Genomic DNA, 19366 nt, shown 5'->3' on the forward strand with positions numbered 1-19366 from the left:
CACGTACATGATGCCCTAATCACACTCTGAGCACATAATAAGTTCAGAAGGTAATTGGCTGTTAACCCTACAAAATAAATTAGGTTGTTTTTAGTTCTACATTCTAATGGGTAAGCAGCTTCAGTCGTGGAGAGGAACACACCCCATCAGAATTACATTGGTAACATTTCAATAGGAGCACAGTCAAGGGACAATACACATATCCTGCTAGGCTCGAAGTGTGAATCTATCAATTTTACAATTACTGGATTTTGTGTGCAAATTAATGCTTTTTGAGGTTTGGAAAAGGACTAAGAAAAACAGAGAGAGAGAGAGAGAGACAGAGAGAGAGAGACAGAGAGAAAGACAGAGAGAGAGAGAGAGAGAGAGAGAGAGACAGAGAGAGACAGAGAGAAAGACAGAGAGAGAGAGAATTTGTTCACTTGTGTGACTTAGTGACTGAAAATAACAGCTATTAAAATAAGAAATTTAAGAGAGAGAGCATGCAATAGAGAATGAAAGTGAAAGAGGGAATGATAGAGATAGAGAGAAAGAGAGAGACAGATTAAGAAGGTTAGGGTGGCTGATGTCCAGCACAGCTTTCCTCTGGTGATGCCACCCGGAGGGGTCTGTCTGAGGGAGCCATGTTCTAGCAGCATCTGCGTTGGAGGGAGAGAGGAGTTTATGACTGATTCAGCTGATTCATGATTCACCATGTGGGTATGTATGTCTGGAGAAGACTGTGTGTTCCCGCTCTATAGCTGAGCTACAGACTATTCATGTATTCTGTGGTTGCATGAATCCCTGTAGCTATGGACAGAACACCTGCTTGATTTATACAGTGTCTGGAAATGTTTGAAGCATTACTGTCTAGTTTGGTGAAAGTCATACAGTATAGTGCGATTGCAGGAAGTTTATACAGGTTGGTGTCAGTCTAGCAAAAATGACAGTACTGTACATCTGTACACATTATTCATTACAGACAAAACAGAAGACCGACATCTGGCCACCCAGATGAAGAGCGCTTCTGGGGGTTCATGTCGATGCAAGTCAACATGTGCCCCTGCGTTATCCTCTGACAGCACATCCTCCCTCTGACATCACATCCTCCCTCTGACAGCCAGCCGTCCCCTTGGTGAGGCCAGGCCTGCTCCATGTCACCATTAGAGCAGATGAATTATTAGTCTGTTCCCTCTGCTTAGCTGGGCAGCAATAATGACATGGCAACCTAGAGTTCAACACGGTGTTGCAGACATGATCCTGAATCAGACATACTGCTAATATAAGTGTCAGAAGTGCTCAAACTGACCCCTCAATCCAGTCCTTGTCATTTCTTGGGTTTTGAATGTGAATCCTATTAACTGTGTGAAGCTTAAGGACACATGCAGGCCTGTGTGTGAGCTTCTTCACTCGGCACGGTGATAGTTTGCCAGATTTTATAGAAAGGCATTATTGTGACAGCCTGTGGTTAGACTGACTGGATTTTGTAAAAGTGTTTTAAGGGATGACACATCCAACCTGATGTAACAGAATCATAGTATTTGCTTATACTTTTGTCAAAAAGTATAGACACGGTACACTTATTGAGAATCCAGTTTTAACATTCAGTGATGAAGCTACTTTAATTGATCAAACATTACTGACATTGTACAGTATGTCTATTTTGCTAGGTATCGTTTCTGTCAGGGAAGAAGGCCACAAAGGACTTTTGTCTATTTCACTTGTCGAAGCTAGCTGTCGCTTTGGCATAGCTGTTGCACCATGCCCTGGAACTGAACTTTCACATTCAAACCTCTCCTCCCATAAATCTTTGAAAACTGTCCCTTTGTGGGGTTCTCAAACGGGAGTGGATGCTGGGAATTCTAGGGGGTTAAATATTGTCTAAACAACCAAAACTAATTCCCCTATGGTTTAAAGGAAGATGGGAAACTGAACAGTGTATTAATATGAACCATAAATCTTTGAAAACTGTCTCTTTGTGGGGTCCTCAGGCTGGAGTGGATGCTGGGAATCAAATCAGACATGATATCGCGTAGGGCTGATGAGTAGCACACAAAGCCATCAAGTTGTTGTTATGCTAACACAAAATCCACTCTATCAAATTGGTCCCATTGTAACAGGCAGTGGAAGGGAGAAGGAGCTAGAACATATCAAGGAGGATGTTTCCATCCCTTGTAGTTGTATGATTGCAATGTTAGAACCTGCATTTGTTTACTGTAGATGTAAAGTACAACTCACACAAAAAAATAAAAAAATATTTTACTTTGTGAACTGCATGACAATATGTCCAAGTCAATTATGGCATAGAAGTAACACCGTTTTGATCTTCTGAAACAAGTAATTTCACATTTGGACGTAATTCATAATCATCTGTTTTAAACATTGGAGATTCTATGCGCCTCAGCTAATTCATTTTTTAAGCTCAAATTTCAGAAATATCCTGAAATCTATGGAATATGATAAGAAGCCTGATGTTCTGAAATTCTCATTCAGCAGGGTACTGTATGAACAACTCTCTTGTTATCTGTGCTTTTCCCAAACCTGTCTCTTTGTGTGATACCTCAGCATCAATCTTTCAGGCTCAGACAACTCCATTGTGTTGAGACTTGGAGCGTAAACCCCATTCTAGCAAGGCTTTCAGCACCATGGAGCCTGAAGAAAACATATACATTTTTAATTACAACTTTTTCATATTTTGTTTACAACCATTATCCATCTTACGAAAGTGCTGTCTATTTTTAAATCCTGTGATGTCAGGGATCCAAAACTGATTTGTTGTAAGTTTCTTTACAGATATGCTGTTATATTGGAGACTGTACACCAAATCACAGACACATGTCACACTGTGAAGGTACCTGTGAGGACCTGCGCATTTCTGATGAATGTAAGACACACCAACAGCACCCAGGCAAAACCACATCAAACTATTTGCAGTGAATTATATGTTTTTGTTCTTTAATACATAGAGTATATACCATGTAATCAAAAGAGAAAATATACTTTAGAAGTCTCAAACTAGCATGCACATCTGATTCCTAAGCTGTTGTGTGTGTGAGAAGGTAAAGCTCTTCAAAGCTTTGGATGTAACCTGCAGGTGCATAATGACATGCACATCTATTGTTCTCTTCAGAATGAATGATTTTGCCTTTGGGGAGACAATCACTGGCAGCTCCGGTGTAATAAATAGCAGCAATAAAAATGAAGCAATGTCATTATCACCCTCCGAAAAACCAAGCAGAGCTTTGCAAAATGACATTCCCCACCAAAATCTAAAAGTCTGCAATGAACAAGTCACTTCAGATACTGACATAATTTTAACTTCAGATAATTAAAAGCCTTACTTTTATTGTAGCACAAGACGAAGACAATGAAAAGAGTGACAGGAGAAGAGAGTGAAAGATGAAAAGATGGGAAAGAGAGTGGCAGCGTGGAACTTATTGTTGCTCGCTTGGTCTTCCTGAGCGTTGGTTAAAATAATAGCTTGTCGCCTTGTTGAGTGCCCCCGGCAATGGAAATCAAAAGCTTAAGAAAGACCCTGAAATTACTCATTCAGAGGCAACGAGGACCACAATCAGAGAAGATGAATTGCTTTGGGGTTTGAAAATGACCATCCCTTTCATTCCAACCTCAGGATAGTTGAACAACACTTTTGAAAAGTTTTTTTCCCCAGCGCACAAAACGTTAATGTTTATAGAAGAACAGTGGTGTGTTTGTACCCTGGACAAAGGAACACTTTTACTGGAGCAAAGATGATGAAAATCGTTATCCTTTTCCCAATCAATTGATTTGATGTGGTGTTATTGTTAACTTTGTTCGTTGACGTGAGATTCAGTGTCAGTGAATGGCAGTTGATGGGTTTGAAAATACGGGGAAGTGAGTTACAGAAAGGCTTAGGCTCCTGGCACAAAAGAGAGCATTGTAGTCTTTGGCAAGGCGGAAAGCCACAGGAACCAAGATCTAACCACATTATCACCATGATGTGTGAGATGGAAGGGGTGTAGCAGGCTAGTTTGGGGAAAGACCAACAACACTTACAAAGCTTTCATTCCTAGAGCTGGGAGGGACTCCTATGGACTTGTCCCCCAATCAGGCCATTGAAATGAGGGTGGACTCAGCGAGTACCTACCCCCTGCCCAGCTTCAACTTCAGTTGAATGTGCAAGTATAAGGACTGAAAAGAAAAACGACACAGTCGCTAGACTACCCAGGAAATATCAGCCCACGGTTCTCACCATGACCTCTTTAGAAGGTTTATGAGGTTTGAGATTTCCTGCTTTGTGAAACTTCAAAATTGTTCTTCTCTGTTCATTTCTTGCTGCTGTTTTTGCTTTCCGGAATGTAGTGGTGCCGCACAGCATTACCTCAAGCAACTTTACACGAAAGTAACGCTCTGTTTCATAACCAAAGACTATGGCAAAAATACCCCATTCATTACATTTAGCAGACGCTCTTATCCAGAGCGACTTACAGTAAGTACAGGGACATTCCCCAAATAGGGCGAAATGCCTTGCCCAAGGACACAATGTAATTTTCTTTGGCACGGACAGAAATCGAACCAGCGACCTTCTGATTACTAACCCGATTCCCTTACCGCTCAGCCACCTGACTCCCATTCAAGTTCTCATTCAAGTTGCAAATGTGATCTACACACTACACATCTCAGGAATATCTGTGCCCTCATCCTTATTAAGAGCCAAACAGAAACCTAAACAGATATTAAGAGACACAGATTTCCTTTTGACCTTTCAAGATCTGAGAGCAGAGACTTGAATGAGTGCCTTCCCGAGTGCTTTTTGATGAATGCCACTATCGGAGATGGTGATGGGTAATTTTATTTTTACAGATCCCATGGGAGAGGGGCAAATGGAGGTCTGCGCAAATACGCTTTGAGCACCATACAGACCGCCGACCTTGACAACGGTAATATAACCTCACACATCCCTCTAAAACCCAGATGAAAATATGCACTGATCCTGGCTATTATGGCACTATACCATTTAATCATAGACACCTTGACAAAAGTCACCTATAGCTGTCAACAACTTGAGTGATGTTGCCACTGTGTCACAGAAAGGAAACACTGGACTGCATCTGATCCAAACCCCATGCCATAGAGTTATAATGGAAAAGATCATTTTAAGAGAGTATTATTTACAGTAATTTGACAGGAAATTACCCTTAAACATAATCTGTTAAAATGGTGTGGAGAATATACTTTAAACTGGAGCAATGTGCTAAAATGTTCTCCATTCTTGAAGTGATTCCTCTGTACATCATAACATAACAGTCTATACCAGTTAAAATAAATAATTACTTAATTAAAGGATATGGAGGGTTTGGATGTATAACCTGGGTTTTGTACAATCCTTCTGAAGAGAAAATAAAATAGTATTTTTTGCCCTGTCCTGAACGCAGTTAACTGTACATCATATATTCTAACACGATCATTGCACATAACCTAAGCATTACCTATGACTGACATCATTGCTCAGGAATGAGACTGGTAACTTGTCTGTAATTCTAAATTTGATCTCTTGCTCATATAAAAGACAAACACAAAGTTGATCCTCATTCATAAAGGACTTAATAAGTAAATATAGATATATATATATAATATAACATAATATGTATGACACAATATAATTAAACTACTTTAGAAACTGACACAGAAAGCAAAGGTAGATGGTTGGTTGCCATTGCATTGGTTGGAGAGGGATTGAAACAATAGAAATGTATTCCTTGTGTGCAATCTTGGTTTACATTCAACCATGAACAGTGTTAATCAATATTTTTATATATTAGCATTCATGAGTAATTACAGTTAGAATACATTTGGTTATTTATTCAAAGTCAGACGGTTACTAAATCTTTTGAAACTTAAAAACAAGAGTCAGCATATGGGAATGTATTTCTCTATGCAATAACATCAGGTGACAGTTTGGCTTTGAATTGTAGAATAATGACAGATTACTGAGGTCGATGTTAATTTGTGTCCAATTTAAAACATAGATTTGATCAATTTTACGCAACTTTAGTATGTTTTTAGTTATTTCATAAAAAAACAATACATACATTGATTTGCAATGGCATGTAATTTAACATTGAACACATTTATGACGGTCAATAACTGGATCTGAGGATAAGAGGGGCCAGAGGCAGCGCTAAGACATTGTCAGGGAAATAACATTCCAGAACCGCTTCCCTCATACCCTCCTTCTGAGCCAAAAGCCCCATGCTGCGTAAAAAACCCTACTTCCTTTTCTTTTCTTTGACATGGTGGCTCGTCTCTCTCTCTAGAAAATGAAACAGATGCATCTCAGATCACAAAGATGAGTTTGTGTTTTATTACTAAAGCTATTTGCTTGGAACCAATAACTCGCCTCAGGGTCATGTTTGGCATTGTTCCACAAAGAGAACTAGCTACATACAGCGTAACGTATATCAATATATGAACTGTAGGTTGTTTATAGTTTTTTTTATGAGGTTCAGTGAGGATCAAAGTTTAAAAAAAAACATATACACTCTATTGTTATATGGAAAATATTGCAGGTACAGGTTCCAACATCATTGGATAATTTAGTTGTAAATCTTTGTACAGTATAAACACTGTGTGATCTGTTCAAGAGTTCAGCCTAGCACTGCTTTTTATTTTGAAACAAGAAAATGAATAGCAGTGGGTGTTTAATGCGTTTATGTTCCTGGTAAATTGACTTTTAATATATTAAATATTAAAATCCAAAGGAACCATCAATAACTAATGGAAGCATTAGGCAGACAGCATACATACACACAAAGATTAAGACGGGGATAGGTCTAGCAGATAAAAAAAATAAGAAAAGTGAGAGAGAGGATAATAAACATTTTAATATGAGTAGGAAAAAAAACATGTAATTGGTTTCCCCCTGGCAGCACTCAACTTTTGCTAACCTTTCATACATTCAGAACTGCACTTAATTACAGCCACAGAATGCAAATGACAGATACGCAAGGCTTACATTTGCTTTTGTCTTGATAAAAAGTATTGGCAAGCTGCAAAATGTCAAATCCAACAGAAGAAGGTAATCTAACCCTGCCTACTGGGATGGTCCTCGACCACTTAGCTGCTTTAACTATTCAAATATCACTGTAATGTCAATCTATTGCTGGTCAAATAAGAGTTTAAGTTAAACATGCATGAACATGCATACATTTGTAAAGTCCAAAAGAGGATATTACAGTTTCCAGACAAACTAGTCTTGGAACTGTCTTTTTAATGTTCATGGCTCCCTCCGTGGCACTGCACTGCACTCTGGGTTATTTTTTTACAGTCACTACAACACAAACCAATTTTGTGGGACAGAGCACGTCATTGATTGAATTCATCCCGAAAGAAGAGGCTTAAGATGAGAACAGTGGACTACTTACAGGTGCAGGGAAGTCATGGATGTATAGGGAATCAATTACCTGCCCAAGCTGAGGTCAACCTGTTGTTCCAGAATATATTGATTTTTCAAACACATCCACGAGAACTCAATCCTTAATTACCTTTACAATTTTTCTTTACTTTGAGACATTCAGGACACACAAATACTAATATATCAAAGCCTGATATCGACAGACTTGCTATTTATAGTGGTGTTACAAGAACAACAAAAAAATCAGTGAGAAATAATTATCCTTTGCCAGTGAGATCAGTGCTTTGATAAAGAGCAGACAGACACCGTGGCGCCAGTGGATGTAACACCATTTCTTGTCACCTGGAAGACACATTCTCTCACTCCTACAGCCTGAGAGGAAAGACATCTATGGTAAGATGTGAAAACGTGTGATCTGTTGATTTACAGCAAATGCATCAGTCAGCAATGTGTTGCAAGTCAAAAAGCATGACAGACTGTTTTTTGACCGATGCCACCATTCAACAGTGATATTACAACAGCAGATTTGAAAGATGTTTCTATAATATGAACACCATAACAGCCCTATACTTGACAACATTTTTTTAAAAGGACTGTAAGTTTTGACTAGATCCGCTGTCATAAATTCAAGAGGCAAACGTGTCATTCACCAGGATTAGTAAGTCCATGTACTGTGTCTGCCCTTGAACAGATTCATTTAGACCTTCACCCTTAAAGCTTTGCTGTGCTGCTTTTGTTTTGCAACATTCTACCATTTGACCTATATCCATCCCCATACAATATAGTAAGTAAAACCTGACATAAAAACTACAAACCACCTACAATTATTCAACACAAAGGGCACAATGTGTACCTCCACAGCCCAAACTGGAAAAGGTATTCCAGAATTCCACCACATTTCTCTAACTATTCCGAATTCAACCTTTCCTTTAGGTCTCAAACACAAAGTCTGGTTAGAGCCCCCCCAAAAGTTTCATTAGCCCCCCCCCAAAAAAAGTATTTTAAAAAAAAAGGTGTTAATTTCTCTTTCTAAAACCCACTAGAGGACACAATTTAAAAGGATATTTTCCCCAGTGGGAACCTGGATTTGCCCCTGGTGGGTTCTCTGTGTGAACTTGTATTCCCAAGCATGGTCTATGCTAAAACCAGCTAGAATCCAAAAGAAAGGTGCTTACGTAATACCACAATGGAAAGACAAGTACAACAAACAAACTAAATTCACTTAAGAGCAAAATCTCTGAACCATGCACTTTTACATTTGCTTAATGTATGTGCTTTTCCAGTACGCCACACAGCCTCTACTGGTGTTCATAGGTTTGGGGAATTTCCAAGTAAAGGCTTTTCTCTAGTATTGATTGGTACCCGTGCACTCCAAAATGGCAGTCCATATATTAGCTTTTGTTATCAAATTGAAAAATTGGTTATTTTTTGTTGACAGCTGCCATGAAGCACTGAATAACATTCAAGAGTAGATATACAATCTCCTTCCTTCTCAGAGACCCAAAGAGAGGGATGTGACGAGCAGTGGAGCAGAGAACCGAGTGTGGTCATGATTGATACAGGTGCCACTATGAGAGGTCAGAACCATGCCTCAAAAACAGAGGCCATCGATTCCAGTGCCCTTTAAACAAACAAAGGGACATCTCTCCATGTAACCTCTGCTATCCTGTTATAGGCCGTGACTTCTGCCAAGCACACTATACAGCCCACCATCTTCCAGTGGTCTTAAGTTGAAGTCGAAAAAAGACTTGAATGCACATTAACAACAGTGTGAAAGAAATATGGATTTTAAGGACAAGAGGTTACTTTCAATACAAAATGTGTCAGGACATGTGTGTCCCATGTCCCAATTTTAAACATATCTCATAAGCTTTATACTATCTATGCTACAGTTGCTGTTTGTTTGGTATCCAGAACAACAACAAACTGTCAAGGTAGAATGTGAGTGCTAAGTTACAGTACAAGAATCTTGCTCCATCCTTTCTGTATGAGAAGCTCACTAACTACTTCACTTGCGACTTCTCTGCAAATCGTCCCTATAGTTACCGCTGTAGGAGTTCGGTTGTGAGGGAACCATGTTTTTTGATAGTAGGAAGCCATGCCTGTTGAGTGACTATTTTTAGTTGAATACATTTCTCCATTTCCCTTTTGGCTAGCGACTTTATCCTGAGAGAATGATGTTGAAAGTTGCTGGGGCGTTGCTGGAATCCATCCCCCTCCTGCAAAGGCAGCTGTTTAGACGCAGTCATTAATAGGGGAGAGGGTGGTGAATTCTTTGGAAGGAATGGGAAGTAGCATGAGGAGGTAGCCCCCCAACTGAGGTGTGTGAAATCATTGTAAACACGGCTTACAATTAAAACTGAGCAGCGGAAAGTAAACTGAGAATGTCGGAGAAGTGTGTAAAAAGTAATCTGCAGATTCCATGCTGGCTCGCTGACCTAGTGAAGTGAAATGAGGCTCCTTCCATAGTCATTCACCACATGTGCAGTAAAATGCATATGCAGAAGGACATGTGTAGTAAAAGAATAAAAAATAGTTTAAGGATGGAATGTCTGGGGATTGAAAGGGAAAGGGAAGCTGGATGAGCAATGCTAAGCCTTGGCCCCAGGGATGGTCAAGCCACTGTACAGTAAACGGCAGCAGGGGTTAAAAATTTTTTTTGTCTTCTGCTAGTTTTCTACACAGGATGACCAGTGGCTAAGACATTGTGAATGACAAGTCATGATCCGCAATAAATGTGCAAACGTATTTTAAGTTGCAGACACGGTCAGTCATAGACAACGGTGTGTCAGCTGTAACAGTTGCTCCAGGCAACGTTGTGGTAAGTTTGAGTGCACGGGCTTTATGACATGACGAGCAAGCACTTTCTTACCGCTGCTGGCATATAGTAGCTTCCTCGAGCAAAACGTGCAGAAACAAGCACCAGGCTCTCTTAATTTCTTGCACCAACCGCCAAAAGGCTTGCCGTCTCTACTTTCTTCTATCCACGCCCAGAGTCTTTTATCTATGGGTAGGACCAGTAGCGGAGATAGCGTGGATGCATGTGTGCGGCCACTCCAGGGATCCGTGCCAATCAGGGGGCCCCCCAAACGACACCGATCTTGCGTCACTTTCCGAGAAAGGGGCCCTATCTAAGTGATACAATGCAGATAATTAGCTGAAAGAAGTTAACTGCTGCTGTAGATCTCGCACTATCACATTTTGTGAATCCAGCTCTTCTTATCAAACACAACAGTCACTTAATTCATTCTTTACAATGGTAAATCTGAAACTACTTTAAATTACACATTTTTGACCTATGTTCAAACTGACCGTATGGCCACCCGTAAACAACTAAATGAGAAATGGGTTGGGTTGGACAGGTCCATAATTACCTTGTCAAAAACGGTAACATCTTTTTACCCCCAGCTTTCCAAAACATGAAGCATTCCTATCTTTACTGTGCACTGTCCCTGTCTTGAAATACTGTGCTCGGTGAAGACTGATCCACAACCAAACTCTGATTTAATCATACCAATGACCCCTCTAATACTATCCATTCAAATTTGCACAGATGGTTTTAATAGAAAGCTATGTTGACTGCTGTTAATGGAACAAAGCAAAGCATTCATTCTTATTACGCAACCACTTTGGTATTTCAAACCAGGCCAACAAACATTAATTACCTGTGATTTATTGTGCTTAATTAAATTTTGGATATTATTATTATTTTTTATCTAATAAGGGCTTTAGGAAAAGAGAAATATACTTTTTCAGATAAGGCCTTGTACGTGAACAAATAATCCATAGAACCTCAGAGCTCACAAACTTAGAGTCTGAACTAGATGCTATAGAATTTCATATTTTGAAGATATGAGACTATAATGTTCTATCCACACATGGAAGCAATAACATTTAAGGTGAAATTTAAGGTCAAAGTTAAGGTCAAATATAGGTAGGAATTTATTATGATCTAGAATACTATATCTTTCCATAATTCTTAGTTATAGTATGAAATATGGAAATATGAATGTTGTGATGCACACACACACACTGCACGCAAACACACACACTTACACTCTAATATATGTGTGTAGAAATCAGAAAAACCAAGCTCTCCGTGGGGCATTCTACACTATGATGTAAGACACGGGTGTACCCTGAAGTAGAAAGGTCAGCTGTCAGGAATACATTAATCGCACGGACATTCAAGCACATGCTCCTAATCACGTCTGCCTGGAACAACATTAGTTCCACTTTGGTTGAATAATTTACCGCATCTGTCATGACTCAGAGGAGAATTTTGTCATGATGCATAATTATGTTCTTTGATTATAGGACATATCAAGCAGGTGGTTTTTCATTCACTTTAGACTCAAAGATCAATCAATACAGGACACCCCAGAGTAAGGGAGATAAGCTACCCTTACCCTCAGACTAACATGTTTAAAGCTTTATTCCACCGTATCTTAATATGGTGGTGCATCCTTACAGATTGACATGAAGGAATCGGAAGCACATCAGTCCCAGGTTCCACATTTACCTGAGATGTTTGTGCTCATTAGTATCCCACTGTATGACAAGCACACATTCCCCCTCTCCATCTCACTGAAAACTGTTTGGGGAGAGGTAGACAGTGTAAAGGAATAAGCCCTGCAGCACTGTGCTAAATAACACTCACAGGTAATTTGCTCATACATCTTCACAAACGGCTCGGCCAACCATGAAGTAACCCTAAATCCTGGCACTGCCACGAAGATCTGACACAAAGAGAGACAGAGTCTTTGTTTTTGGAGAGAGTTAGTGTGAGGCAGAGGAAGTGAAGTTTTTTTTTTGGAAGAGTCTTTTCTGTAGGAGCCTCTGAGGTTAATTACTACAGTACAGACAGTAATTTGCTCTTTGTATTGGTAGTTATCTCTCCTCACAGCTGGTGTGTTTTGCCGAGTGCCCGGTCATTAATCAAACCTTTCTCCCGTAGGAAGTTGGGCGATCCATCACGGCTCTCGCTTCCCCTCCAGCTACTTTGCCTGTCCCACCAAGAGATAAACCCTCTCATTTAACATGGCAACACCCAACCTTGAATATTATTTCTGTATTTTGCGTAGGTGAAGGGGTCAAGTGAATCACAAGAACAAATTGCATCGTTTTTCCAGGAGGCGTGTGATTGGCAGAGTGGGTGTTTGCCACTCAGGAAAGTGAGAACATCACACAGAGAATGAGAGTTCTCCTTTTGACTGGCACAGAGTACTTGATAAAAGGCCATGCCAGTAATTATCCTGCTGCCTACTTCTTTTTTTTGTTTTTTTTTATCATTGAATGAAAACTATACAGGTCGAAAATCACACACAAAGAAAGAAACATTGATCTGCATAACTGGTCTTCTCATCATACCGTACTAGTATTTCAAGCATTCCTATAAGTCCTTATCTACTCTCTACAGACCCCCATATGGGCTGTGTTCCTGTGTGCTTCTCTCTGCTAGACATCTGTCTCTAGCCTGTACTGCTCGGGGGTGAGCTGCTGGTGTGTCGGCCTCATGAAACCCCCACCCTCCTGCCTCCCTTATCTCCCACCCTTTCACCCAGGAATGCTGATCAGGTTTACAAGCTTCAGCCATTCATCGTAAATAATTCAATCTAGCCAACACAATGTAAATGGTCTTGTCGGTCAACTGATCTCCTGCAGCAAAACTGAATTCAAATAAAAGACTTCTATTAAAGGATTCTAGAACTGAAACAGATTTCCAGCAGAGGTATAAAGCTTCTCTTTTTTAATGACACTTATTACAAATGTAGGAAACTGCTAGGAAACGTAGAGGGCTCGGAGGAGTCTGAGGGTTCCATTGTGTTCCGCTGAGTGGGGTGCTGGCTGGATGCTTATGGTAAAAATGAATGTATTTTTTTCTCGAGAACAGAAGCACGAGGCTCAAGCTGAGTAAAACAATGAGTCAAGGTTGCAGTGATGAACGAGCGTGTCTGTTCTGATGGCAGAAGGTCATGTGCATCAGCCCCCAGTGGACCTCAGCCCATCTAGCACGCAGCCAGGGTGCACTGTCACGGCACATGGGCTAGGCACCACACAGCTTCCTCTAAAATTGAATGAAAAAAAAAATTATATATATCTGTATATATTTCATAAATTAAATACATGCTTTTAAGGCATTTCCCACAACTTTCCTATGGATCACATTCAAGAAAAGCTAAAAAGAACAAAGTATTTTCCTGAAAGCTAGTTCAGTATTGACACTGACAGCGTAAATATGGAGTTGGTAAAAACTGTATTGTTATGCTGTTGATAAAGTCTTAATCCCTCTTTAGCTGTCTCCTTCCTGTTTTGAGCAGTAGACTGGACTGTGACTGTGTAACTGAGAGCATCATTGGTCCGACTCCAGCATCGCCTCTTTCAGGATGTGATCACCGGGAGGAATGGAAGAAGACCCGCTCCTCCTATCGCACATTAGATCGAGCCACAACCACGCTCTCAGTCTCTTTCTATAACCCTCAGTCTCTCTCTCTCTCTCTCTCTCTCTCTCTCTCTCTCTCTCTCTCTCTCTCTCTCTCTCTCTCTCTCTCTCTCTCTCTCTCTCTCTCTCTCTCTCTCTCTCTCTCTCTCTCTCTCTCTCTCTCTCTCTCTCTCTCTCTCTCTCTCTCTCTCTCTCTCTCTCTCTCTCTCTCTCTCTCTCTCTCTCATTCTTTCCCCACAGACAAGCTCCACTGTTTGACAAGCGCTTTACCACGTCCAGCTTTTCTTACACAAACAGGTCAGAGGAAGATCAATATTGTGCGTGGATATGCTCTTATCTCAGTCCAAAGGGGCCTTATCGACACTGCTTAAATGGTGTTTCATGGAAATTCCTTGAAACCTAATTCCCTCAGAGATGGAAGACACAGAGAAAAATGGTTTTCTTTCAAGATATCAAATGCACCAACGCCTATGCACTTATCTCTTGCCTATGTGCATATCAACCATGGAGAAACTCAGGAAAACACTTACATTCCTAAAGAGCTTCAGCTCCTCCTAATACATTCTAGGCTGTTTTGTTTTTGTAAAATTTGATGTGTGATCTATTCTGTGATCTATGCAGTTTGAGAGCATATAAACATATCAAGATTTGACTTCCGAATGCAGGTCTCTCACCATTATCTCTCTCTCTTCCTCCTCTCTCCCTCTCTTTTCTTTCTCTCTCTCTCTCTTTCTCTCTCTCAGTCTCTTCGGATCAGTTTCTCCTTGCTACTCCTTGCCTTAGGCTTGCTATGGGGAGGCTTTGAAATAGTCTAATTTGGGTTTAGTTCTTAAGCTCTTTGTGTTAATCTGTGGATCAATGATTTATCTGATTGCTCACGTCTGGATTAGGAAGTGTATTTGTATGCAAACCAGGCACTTCTGACTAGTGTACTCTGTTTTCGTAACATTGAACAGGAAGACTTAGTTAATATAGATGCACTTGATGCATAAGCAATCCAAACCGTATATTGTACAATTACATTTCTACAGCCTTCTAAAGTGTAAATGTTGCATTTCACATGCAATGTAACATTATGAGTTGGGATTATCTCAGTGTTGCATTTCCAAGGATGATCAATTCCTCCGAGAATAAGATATGGAGTGTTGCTTGTTTGTGTGTTTGACTTCAGGGGCTTTCGGCATCTGGACGGGCTCCAGCATCAACGGAAGAATCTGTCTCCCTCTAATGATGGACGTCAGTGTCTTCACCTTTCTTTCACAGGTTTGATCATAGCTGAACATGAACTCAGTTAATACTTAATCAATAAATTGTATTGATTAAGTACTACCTTGTTAAACATGAAATCACATGGACACATGCACACACTTGTAAGTGCATGATGTAGTTCATAACTCCCAGTGGTAGTGTGAATCAGCAACTGTGTGTGAATGAGTTTCAATGTCTGGATGTTAGTGACTTTTGTATGCTGCTTGGGCAAGAAACAACTCTGAGCCATACTAAATACTTGTGCGCCATCTTGTGGTAAAAAATTAGTTTGTTTGCCTGAGGTATTTTGCAGTGCAGTAAATACATTCCAGCCATATTATGATCATTCAAACTTGAGTCATACTAATATCAAATCAAATACTGAACAATATCTTAACACTATGCAAGGGACATATTTCGCTCTTAGAATCACAACTCTTCAAGCCAAATGTCTTCCCCAAATCCTTTTGTAGCTTTACACATTGCTTCTTCCTAATGTGTACGCACTTGTATTATAAATCCTCAAGTTCCCTTTTAAGATTTTGGCAAGAGCATGACCACACAGAGGGCTGGCAACATACAGTCATTCAGCATTCAGCTCCGCCTGTTCTGTTAACAAAGGCTTGGAGATCACCGAAAAGAAAACACTATTAGCAGGGAATTGTGAGAGTCTCTCCTGCCTCATGCACTGTAAGCACTTCGCTCTGGAAGGATAATATTTGTTCCTTTAAAAAGTGAGGTAATGTGTAGCAGAAGAGTTGATCCGTGACCGATTGCAGTGAAACTTTAGCGCCATACATCAGCGCCATCATTTATCACAGCGTTCGCTAAAGTGATCTATCAACACAATGCTCAGTCTGGCACCCCGCTGTTATCTCAGCTGATTACTAAATCAAGCCTTGATTCAGCTGTCAAAGCTGTCCTTTAGCTGCGCTGATGACAGACTCAGTGGTTTATGTCCAGACTAGTTAAGTCATTATCCTCTCAGATGTGCTGCCATGTTGCCAAAGGCCTTCAGTAAGGAAGGTGTCTGCTTCTACTAAGGCCTAGTTAAGATTAACAACTGTACAACTTTACACACAGCATATCAGTTGTCATCAGTTATTATTGGGAGGTCATTGTGTTGGAGATGAAGGGATACCAGACACAAAGCATTTATAACAACAGCTTATGTAGGTTTCTGATGTCAAGTAGGGCTGTGTACCATTATTGTATTATTGAGCTCAGTCACATGGCAACCTATTCAAAATGTACGCACAACCCTCGGAAATCCACAACTCATTTAAAAAATATTTTTGTCAAAAGATTTTGACACACCACAATTATGGTTTTTATGATTAGAAGTAAGTTTTGTTCCCTATAAACATTATATGTAAGATAATGAGGCCCTCTGAGAGTTGCAACACAGACAGCTCAGTGTAACATCAATTTCGTTTGGAGCACCCTGCTACTTTCCAGCCAATTATTTTCCAACAATCATGCTCCCATCATGCTCCAGCCAATCCCCATCTGAGAGGTGGGCTTTCCTCCTGGGCTTATGTGAAACCACTGTCAATCAATGTTCTGACAGGAATTCGAGGAACGGTTTCTAATTTTGACATTTATTTTATAGTTATGTATTGAGGGAAGCATATTCTATGTTGTACTTCCTCTTAATATTCTGTCTTAAATTGATTTAGTCTCATCAGAAACACAACAGAAACAATTTAATCCTATCCTTCATAAAACCAGCTACAAATATACAAGGCCCACCCTATTATTTGTTACCCCAGAAACCCTGCAGTGTTGATCCCCAGTAAATTCCTGCTAAGGGGCTGTGTATAGGAAACCACCATGACTTTTCCATACAGTATGGGCCTAGCACCAGACACGGAGATCAGATTCCATCTGAATCCCGCAGACAAAGGATTAAACCACTTAGCGTCATCCCCTTCAGGAATTCCCTGTCCTCATCAGCCCTGTCGGCCAAGAGGTCACCACAGTGTGAAAGGATGCTCAAACTCACCACAGACAAATAACCCCGGAGGATTTGAAAGCGAACCGGGCTCGCAAAATGATTCCTATATCACCATCTGTTATGGCTCGGGTTTGCGTTGGTGTGCCGGTGCTCTCTAGCGCAGCATGGAGGCAGCTGTGTGTGGTATTCAGTGGGTGGCATTTAGAGCTTGCCTCTCCCATCCACGGTTCGGTTGCAGTGACCCAACCATGTGGCCTCTTTCAATGTAGCCAACTCCCCCTTAACCTCTCTCCAACGCTCCTCGCCCAGACGCTGGGGTCTTGGGCTGCCTTTCTCCAGACAGCTGCAGAGCGGATTTAGATTAGAACAGTTCTTGGGGCTTCAATTGTTTTGTTTAGGTGTGTTTTGGAGGTTCTGTTTTGTTTGTGTTTCCCTCACTGCTAGAGTTACCGGATGTGCAGTGGAAACAGAAACAGATAACTTCTTCTGGAATACTTTTGGACTCTTTTTCGGACTGTGTCTGTCTTTCAATGAGCCTTGTTTAAGATCTCTCTCCAATCCTCAAAGGGCTCATATTCCCATGAGGACTTAGTATATAGCGTGTGACATTTATGTAAAGAGGAATCATCGCTTAACCACATAACATGGTTGTTTGGGAATGGCACTGGGACTGTGAGACTGACACACAAGGTCACTTGGTCTTGTTACATGCTACAAACACCCACACGAGATGTAATCAGTAATTCATTATCATCATGACAGACATTGCACAATCACATACAAAACCAATTCTATTTTGCTCTACCTCTATTTTTAAGCAGTTATTTTCGACAAATCTTTGCCCACGTTCTTTAAAATTACAACAGGAAATAAGCTTCCTCTCGAAAATGTGTTGATACTGAAATCTAAAGCTTATGACTTTAGATGGCGTCATCAATAAATGACTCTCTGAGGAACAATGTTTCTACCGCTAAGACTTAGGGAGGCAGTCTACGTAAGTCGGAGGTCTGTCCTCTGTAGTATCAAATAAAGTCTGGGATTCTTTAGGTCACCTTGTGTTTCATCTTGGCTGAGGTATGCTAGGATGTGGGACCAGTAAATCACTGGAACCCTCTTTGTCTCTGATGACAAAGTGGCCTAGGGAGCCCTAACTCAATACAGCAGCCTACTTAAAGTTTGTATTTATGATCGACACCTCACTGCACCTTTTTCAAACTAGATCATTCATCCTCCAGAACCTGGCCAGTGGTTGATACCTAATCATTTATTAATGTATATATTTTCCATGATTTCTGTACAAAGTTTTGCAAGCTAGTTAAGTGAGAGTTAACCTTAAAGAATATGCCTTGGTAAAGTTTAAGACCGCTGAATAAATAAGCGCACGGCAGACAAAAAAACCTGTTGCAGACATCAAGGGTGAGTAACGAAGATATACACCCTTGTTCCCTCTCTCTCTTCCATGTTATTTATTTGCAGCTGACTGTCTTTCTGCACCGTATTTTACAACTCTCCCAGTTTGTGTCTTTATGGACCTGAATGAAAACACACTCCGTCCTGCTTAATCATCAGACTGCCAGCGGAGAGGATCTCCTCTCCTGTGTGGTCCTGGGAGAAGGGTCTGGGTAGTCAGGCCCGCCTCAGCCCTGGAGAACAGTCATCTCTCTGGCTGTCACACATCACTGCACTCTAAATCCCTCTTCTCTGTGTCGGGCCACAGCACGTCAGAGTCTCTGGCCGCACTCGTTAGTGCTCCTCTCCGCACGTTTGTGGGAGTATTTGCTATAGGTGATCGTTTATGATGTGTGGGGATGTGTGTGGTGTGTTTGTGTGAGCGTGTGTGTGCGTGGGCATGGGTGTGTGTGTATGTCTGTGTGTGTGGGTGCGTAGGCTACACAGGGTTCTCAGTCACATTTAAGTGTTTGTCCAGACAGCTCCATCATAACAGAGTTTGGATCCACACATCGCTCAGTTGGCTGGCATGAGTGAGACACTGTTAAGCTATTCATGCAGAAAGGACAGACATTCCGGAAAGCCTTCCTTTTGGTCTGTGTCAGATTTCATTGATTGAGAATCATAAATTAGCAAGGACGTGTGTCTGCGGGTGGGGTATGTGCAGGGAGGTTGGTAATACACCTACCCATTAAGCACAATAGGAAGGGAACATATATGGATTGATGCCAAAAGGTCAACATTCATCAAACCACAGTACTTGAATCGTCTTCAGTGACCTTCTATGGCCCCAAAGGTAAATACTTATCTTGCACGCACACACACGTATTACAAATCTGGCAATTGTGGTGTGAATACGGGACCCGTATTCTAAAGGCTTCTGTTCTGTGATAAATGT

At 40.8% G+C, this 19366-nt stretch overlaps 1 long non-coding RNA gene across 1 annotated transcript in view; it reads right to left on the reverse strand.

Annotated features, from left to right (window-relative positions):
* Positions 1-522: 522 nt before the first annotated feature.
* LOC146302575 (uncharacterized) overlaps positions 523-19366 on the reverse strand; it is a 53945-nt gene continuing 35101 nt past the window's right edge. Inside the window, exon 3 of the long non-coding RNA XR_014757229.1 lies at positions 523-638. This is a non-coding gene — a long non-coding RNA (uncharacterized LOC146302575). The remainder of the gene's footprint in view (positions 639-19366) is intronic.

The sequence above is a fragment of the Hypomesus nipponensis genome, chromosome 1, assembly GCF_054491055.1.
Source record: "Hypomesus nipponensis isolate SF chromosome 1, ASM5449105v1, whole genome shotgun sequence".
In the NCBI taxonomy this organism is placed as follows: domain Eukaryota; kingdom Metazoa; phylum Chordata; class Actinopteri; order Osmeriformes; family Osmeridae; genus Hypomesus; species Hypomesus nipponensis.